At 39.5% G+C, this 8162-nt stretch overlaps 1 protein-coding gene across 2 annotated transcripts in view; it reads left to right on the top strand.

The window, feature by feature from the left end:
• Positions 1 to 8162, top strand: part of LOC107663974 (D-glucuronyl C5-epimerase-like) — a 62092-nt gene that overhangs the window by 34629 nt on the left and 19301 nt on the right. The window contains exon 2 of one of the 2 annotated variants that reach the window (XM_016454414.1): positions 2629 to 2743. The exons of the other annotated variant lie outside the window; for it this stretch is intronic. The gene's annotated coding sequence lies outside the window, so the exon portion shown is untranslated. The remainder of the gene's footprint in view (positions 1 to 2628; positions 2744 to 8162) is intronic. 2 annotated transcript variants of the gene reach the window in all.

Here is an 8162-nt window from a genome sequence, read left to right as displayed (position 1 = left end):
CGAGGACTCGCTCTCTCTCTCTCTCTCTCTCTCTCTCTCTCTCTCTCTCTCTCTCTCATGCATATGGCATGTGCTCTGAACATTAACTAACCCTCTGGTGCTTTTAGATAAAGTACGTCCTTATTTAGTGTATGGCGAACATTAGACGCACCGCATGGGCACGGTGGACAACCTGTACATCATTCACTTTGACTGTTTTTTTTGCCCATCCATATCTTGGGAAACATAAATGATAAACACGTTTGTGTATACTGTAGGGATGTAACGATTTACTCAACTCACGATTTGATCATTTCGAAATTTGAAGCAAAAACAGAATGGTTTGACTTCAGTTTTGTGAAACTATGCATAAAAAATATTTGCATTAAACAGAAACAGCAGACGAGCTGAATGAGATGCAGATTCACTCTTTGTTTCCTTTGTTTCCGCTGTAAACAAAGCAGCGCTGCACTTATGAACTTTAATATGCATTATACAGAGGCAAGAGGAAAAGAAAAAATACCATCGAAAGACAGTAAGTTCCCCTCAGACATACATTCATATAAACTCCTACCCCTAATTGAATCGCGATTTGTTTAGCATCTCAACCGATTTGAATCGTCGCATATTTAAATCGATTTTCAACCGGCTCGCGGTTAATCGTTACATCCCTAGTATACTGTGGACTGTGTGGGAGTTGTGTAAGGAATAGTTCAACCCGAAAATGTGTATATAAATTTCATGAACATTGACGAATGTATACATAGAGCTCATCAGATATGGTAAACAAGCATGTTTGAACTTCTGTTTACCATATTTGATGAGCTCTATGTATGTGCATTGATCAAAAATTGAAGGGGGTCTGAATACTTTCCGTACCCACTGTATACGAATAAAACATTTTTGCCAAATCTTACGAAGTCATTTGATGGTTTTGTCTGAGAAACAGGCTAAAATATAAGTTGTTATTCACTGAAAACTGTGACATTTGCCCTAGCATCTCTTTAGCGCGTTCACGACAGATGAATTTGATGTCCAATGAACTAGCCTAATTTTTCAGACTGGTTTTTTGACCTTGTTCATTGTAAAGATTATGCTCAAAAGAATGATCGGTTCGCTTATTGGACGTTGCATTAGTAGCTTGAGAAAAAGTAACCGGCACGGTGAGCTTTGCTCAAGTTGTCATTGATACTTGATGGCCGCTGGGGTGAGTTGAAAAGACTATTTAATGTCACGCTTCTTTTGTCTGCAGCCCTCCTTCTTTTCTAGTCCATGAGAGGAGAGTATGACCTGAAGGAAGTACTAAATTGCTGGGATTTCATCTTTGAGCTTCTGTGATTTGGGAGAGAAGCAGGCATAAAAGATGAGGCTTTTAATAGTAACTGCCGACAATGCCCTGCAGACAGCCACACGTAAATGAGGTGTTAACTAGCACTGACACGCTGAGATTTTGCTGCTGTGACTCTCAGACAGGCATCCTGAAGATCAGCCTCTGTGACTTTTTATTAAGTAGACATGCAATGAAAAGCATGAAATACATTTTACAGAAAGGATTAATGAAAATGTATATTGCTTATGTTGCCTTTTAAAGCTCTTCTTGGCTGAATCATCATACATTATCTATACCTGTCTAAACATTCCTGGTATACCTATTCTTTTTATACGCCATTACATTGTTACACTGTGACGAATGGGAGCCTTGTCAATGAGGCATGTATACCGACAAAATGTTATAAACTAGCAAATACCTGATTTAAGTGCTTCGTCAATATTCCCATTTTATAAAAAAAGATCAATACTCTTTTTACTGTGTGATTTACTGCAGTTTTTAATTTAACAAGTCTTTCCTCGGGTGCTGGAAGACTGTTATGGCGGAGATTAATTGTGGGGTGAAGAGTTGCAGTCACTCTCCACACACTGCGGCTGATGGATCGTCACTATACATTAACGACCGGGCTGTCGACTAGCCTGTAAATTCATCATGAATGCAATTACTAATATTTATTTGTTTCTTCTCCATCATTTATGGTCTATTTAAAGCCTGTAAGTCAGTGTTCCTTGACGTGAAAGTGTACTTAATGCCTTGCCCAAATGTGTTGTGCCAGTTTCGTTTGCACTCACGACAGATTTCGTTTATGGATAACTGCCTAATTAGCTTGGAGTTGATCTCATCTTAACATCCTACAACAATGCTGCCTTTGCCATTCGTTCGACCAAGCAGTCAACTCAAACAACCGCCAACACCATCAGATGATATTTGATAGTACATTTAATCTGCGGTTTGAATAACTTGTCCTCCTGTGGAAGCCGTTAAAGCTGTTTTCAATCAGATGTTTGTCAGCAATGGGATATGCCATCAACGAGGCAAACGGGCAACCAGTAAACAGGCGTAGCTGGTGTTAAAAGATGATTTCTGAAATTGGGCCACCACCTCAGAAGAGATAAGGACACAGTGATGACTTAGTCCTCAGGTTGAAGAAAATATTTTTTAGTGAGCTCCTTCAAGGAGTAGGTTATAAGTTTCTTGAATACAAGGAAAAATTATTCTTTAAAAATTCTTTCAGTGTGTGATATAATTTCAGTGTGATTTTTATGTTCACACAGCTCACCTGGAGGTACTCGTTGCTGTTTCTGTTTCCTCTGTTTCAGGTATGACAGACTATTTCGTGAAACGGATCTCTAAATGAACCGGAGCAGAGGATCGAAACTGTGGCATAAAGCACAATGACGACACAGTCAGATGTTCACTGGTGATTGGAGCTGGGTAAGAAACGAGTACCAATGCTGTTATTTACCAACCTGAAGTTAGCAGCCAGCGACTGTACGTGTTTCATCTATATTTAGTTAAGTTGAAACAGGGCCTGAGTGGGACTCATTTTCAGCCCTGGAGTTTCATGCCTTAGACCGGCCCACTTTAGTTCACGACTGACTATAGGCCTATTTAAATAATGTAATTAAAACCTCAGTATATAGGCCTACGTCTGCAATAGTGAACTGTTCCCTACAGCCTTGTAATTCATTGTATTTTTGCTCGCATATCTTCAACAACTGACGTTTTTTTAGCAAGGTGCCTCTGTCGTGGGAATCAAAAGATAATTACGTCATCATTAGGGTTGCCAATTAACTTCAGAAATGGAAAATAAGGGACAATTGTGATTCTTTATAAGAAAATAAGGGACAGAATAAGGGAAGCTCAAAATATTTGTACTGTACCGTAATGTCTGCCTAAAAAGTTTTCAGATATAATCACATTTGTTTTGCCTAACCTATTTATGTACAGTTATTCTAAAAATAATTTTTATGTCATACAAAAAAAAAAAAAAGTCATCTGCCGGAGTAAATTGTGAAGAAGTTGATGTAGACAGTTTTTTTCTCTATTCAACAGTATTAACTTACAATAGTGAAAGGCGTCTTCCCTCAGGTAGATTGAATGTTTTAATTGAATACTGGATGCTGGATGTTGGCTCATGATCAATAAGTTGCTTGCATTCCCAAACTGGTTTGGCAAAATCAAAACGCGGATAGTGAAAGGGAATTGCCGTTAGCGTGAGACCCGCTTGCTGTGAAGCGGGAGCAGCCGGCAGAGGATTGATTGCTTGCAAATATGGGACAAACTGCATTCCGTAGGCTATAGCTTTCATACGGGACGCTTCTTTGATGCCTTAAATACGGGACGATTCCGTATTATACGGAACGGCTGGCAACCCTGCGAGTGGGGCTGCGAGAAAAAGAGCGGGGCGGGGCTGCTGTGAGTGCAGGCAGCCTAGGACAGAATCCATATCTCAGCCCCAGTGGCATAACAACACCGGCCCTCGCGGCCAAAAAACTGACCGGCCCACCGGGAATTCTGCCGGTCCTCCCGATTAGCCAATCCGGGCCTGTGTTGAAAACTTCTACTGTTTCTACTGAATAAAATGTAATTTATTCCTTTCATGGCAAAGCTTAATACGAGCCATTACTGAACTAGGTTTCAGTGTCACATAAAATCATTCTACTTTGTTGATTTTGTGCTCATAAACATTTCTTATTATCAGTGTTGATAACAGTTGTGCTGACAGGATTCAGGATTCTTTAAATAGAAAGTTCAAAAGAACAGCATTTATTTGAAATAGAAACCTTTTGTAACTTTATAAATGTAACTGTCACTTTTGATAAATTTAATGCGTCCTTGCTGAAGGTATTAATTTCTTACAAAAGATTTTTGACTGTCTTTGTTTTAATATAGACAAATCCCAGATACTAATTTACTGAGAGCTTCATTTACATATTACAGATCTAAGCTACATAAGGCACTTTGCAGAAATGAAGTAAAGCTGGATTTAGCCACGAGTCAGTGGAGAAAATAACTTTTATACCTCCTCATTAGTCAGTCAGTACAACGGTCAGACTATTAGGTGTGTGTAAATGGGACAGTGTGGTCTGATTTAAGTTTAAGCCTCATATCTTGTCAAATCATCCATGCAAGACTCTTACGAATGTCATTCTGTCTTGTTTTACATGCTCCATCTGACTATAGCTTGATCTGATGATCAGCCTCTTTCCACCTATAAAACCCTGTTCACACTGACAGAGATTAAATCACTGGAGGTTGCAGTCTCTGCGCTGATGGATGCAAGCTGGCTGTATCCAGCCTATATCCAGTCTTCATTGCCATTGGTAGTCACCACATTGCGTTGCATCGCATCTGGTTAGGATAGGTGTAAGAATGACTGCAGTATGTTTGCTAGTGGTGTTTATGTGTGTGTGTGGGGGGGGGGTCATAATGGCCCTGTCAGATGGTTTGCTTCTCCTGTCTTCATTTTACGAGTAGTGTTTAATCCCCCTGTTGGCCGTAAGATCGTAAGCTTTTTGGTAATATAACAGCTCTAATCCCCTGACTGCTGATGAATTGGATGAGGGGCATTACCTTCAAAGCAATTTCTCTGTTCACCCACTGCAAGAAGAGATATGACTATAAACACGGGTTTATCACACAGACTAGTTTAAATACACCATCGACCAGTAATTTAGATTTTTTTTAAATTTTGTTTTCTATTATATTTTTATTTTTGAAAGATACTAAATAATGTGTCATAATATGCCGCAATAGAGTCATTCTTGGAATATCTTTAATAATCGGTAATAAATACTGAATGAATAATCTATTAATTTGAACTAATTTGAATATTGTTCATTTCCACATTTCTGGTGACCCCAATTTTGAAAACCTATAGTTTGTGTACTAAGAGTAAACAAAGGGAATAATGTTTTTTAAGCCGCCTTAGTGAAATCTTTCTCTTATCAGTCAGGTGTCTTCATGGATTATACACCACTCTTTCCAGCTGTCTTTAGTGCTACTTCTGGATATGCTGTGGTTAATTGCATTCATGTAGAAGCCAAAGTTGTTTTTCCTAGGGCCTTCATGGTGCTGTTGATGGAACAGGTGTGTTGATTAGATCATGAATCACAGCCAGAAGGAGGTCTTTGCAACATCTGCTCTTTTGATCATCTTGCCTTTCCAGCTATAAACTGGATTTGCATCTTAGTGGGAGAGTAAATAGCACTGTACCTCAGTCTAATATCAGATCAAACCTGCAAAGAGGTTCAGTTCTAGTACATCTGATTGGTTGGGTTTGAGCCTTACTCTCCTGATATTACACCAAAATGAAGGGCTAATTTTAAGTCTTGACCACAGTTACAGTTCGTTCATGTGTGCGTGTCCTCAATAACTGCTGTTTTGTTGATACGGGAGTTCTCCCCTACTCCCTTTCTAATGAGAATTAGACTAAATTACATCCAGTGCATTATTATTAGCCTGTCAACTGTGCTTATTATGGGCTGCATCTGTTACACGGGGGGGAATCCCTGTGATGTCCCTCTGGCAATATCTTTTTCTCTAATGAGTCTAATAATGTAGCTGTTTCACACCGGAACAGAGGGAATTGGTGTGTTTTTGTTTCATTGGTTTACTTCTTTCATTTATCCGCACCCATCCTTTAGCTTCCAGGTCTGGCATCAGTAATAAGCTCCTTTTGAAGCTGCTGATTGCCCTTGATTCATCCCCAGGCTGATCAGCAGTCCAGAGGAGTGGAAATGTTCAGAGTTTAGTTAGATCTGACACACCTGAGCTCAAACACATGACTCACTTCTCAGTGCTGCCCAGAGGGCAGCACTTCTCCTTGGCACTGGACTTGTACTATTTCTGCTGTTGTTGGCAGGTCAGACTATGTCCTCGACTGGAAAGAGCATGCCAACACCTGATCCTGACCATTGCACCATGAAGCAACTTTAGCAGTGAATTGCTCAAGACTGTTAAATATAATGTAATAATATGCATAATATTGCAATATTTCTCATTTTATAGTGTAAGCACACTTAAATGTCCAAAATTAGATCATTTGATCATGCTTATGGACTGCAATAAATATTATTGTACTAGATTCATGACTCTACTGCATTATTATGAAATGGTTTAATATTTTTTAATCAAAATGGCAACTTTAACCACCTCTGATGCAACTTTATTGAAAATGTTCTGCTAACCATGGCCCTGTGAATGGGGAAAAATGAAATACAATGTTGAAGGGGATAGTCTGAAGATTATTGCAGCTTTAGTTGATATGAGAACCATCAAATTATTTTCTGTTTCTTAGTCGAATGATCTTCTGTCAGCTGTTGAATGCTCAGTTGGGTCGCCGTGATCCAGGGTTGTGTTCTGACCACAAATTTAGCCAGTGATTTCTGTTATGCTAACAATTTTGTGCAGCTGTTTGCTTGCAGTTGGCATATGGCCGTCTACGGTTCCAGCCAACCAATGAGTGATAAAAGACCTCAGCATGGGCATAACTGCCCTTCTAAGTCTTGCTCTTCTTTTCCAGAAGCCATATTGTATATGATCAAAATCTTACCTCAGGAGACTTGTTTCATTCCTGTGTTTGGCTTGAGATGTACGATCCAGCACAAAGGCTCATATTTGAGGTATTCTGTGATTAATATGTTGTGTAATAGAGCAGGAAATCCTTTTCCCTGTGGCATTTCAAAATGTGGTTGGATACCATTTAACCCTTATTAAGTTTCCTTAAATAGGTCTCAGATTCTCGATCTGTTTCCTTCATTGCCAAACCCTTGTCACAAAACGTTTTAGGTTTGACAGAACTTTCCTAGTGGATTAAACATGCACATTAGTAAATACCCTGTGGTTAGGTTTGTCGCTTTGTTTGGCAAGATTTTCTTAATTCTAAAGCCAATATTTAAAGCTTTTATTCTCTTTAGTAGAATTTATTGTGATTACTGTAACTCCCACATTATAAGCTGTGCCATATTTAAAAAAAAATCATTAATGGGGCTCCGGCTCCTCTCGGCATTGTCTGGTGTTGCATGAAGAGCACGTGGCAGGCCTGAGTGGGGAGGACAGGCGTGCAGTCTTGGGAGCAGGTCTGTGTAGGTTGTGGTGACAAATGAGCTGAAAGCTTGGTATTCATTGCACCCTGCTCTCCTGTGCCCAGCCCTGTCCTCCCTTCACTGACAGCCTTTCATGTGTCAACAATACCTCCCACTGTTCCCTGAGCTCAAGGTGCCAGCAGAGGACAGCAGCCTGCGAAGGTGTGGCCTAGGGCTGGGCAGTAAGACGATATATTTTGTGACTGTAGACGTATCAACCAGTAGATATTTCACTGTTTTTTATGCCCAGGTAGTAGGGATGTAACGATTAACTGCGAGGCGGTTGAAAATCGATTAAAATATTTGACGATTCAAATCGGTTGAGATGCTAACCAAATCGCGATTCATTTAGGGGTAGGAGTTTATATGAATCCATGTCTGAGGGGAACTTACTGTCTTTTAGAAAAGTTTAGATGGCATTTTTTATTTTCTTCTTGCCTCTGTATAATGCATATTAAAGTTCATAAGTGCAGTGCTGCTTTGTTTACAGAGGAAACCAAGGAAATGCTTTAAGCGCCACCTGCTGGAGAGAGTGAATCTGCGTCTCATTCAGCTCGTCCGCTTTTCCAAAACCATTCTGTTTTTGCTTCAAATTTCGAAATTATACAATGTAATTTAGATTAAAAACTGCTCATGTTGCATGTATGCAGCATCTTTGTTTGGATCATGATTAAAATGTCAAAAAGTGGTTGCCTCTAATTTTAAATGGAAAGAGCACAGACAAAGCCTTAGTTTGTTTATATGAAGAGATTTATTTGTGTTAC

The sequence above is a fragment of the Sinocyclocheilus anshuiensis genome, unplaced genomic scaffold (assembly GCF_001515605.1).
Source record: "Sinocyclocheilus anshuiensis isolate Anshui unplaced genomic scaffold, SAMN03320099.WGS_v1.1 scaffold2129, whole genome shotgun sequence".
Lineage (NCBI taxonomy): Eukaryota > Metazoa > Chordata > Actinopteri > Cypriniformes > Cyprinidae > Sinocyclocheilus > Sinocyclocheilus anshuiensis.
This window is presented reverse-complemented; position numbering and strand designations above follow the sequence as displayed.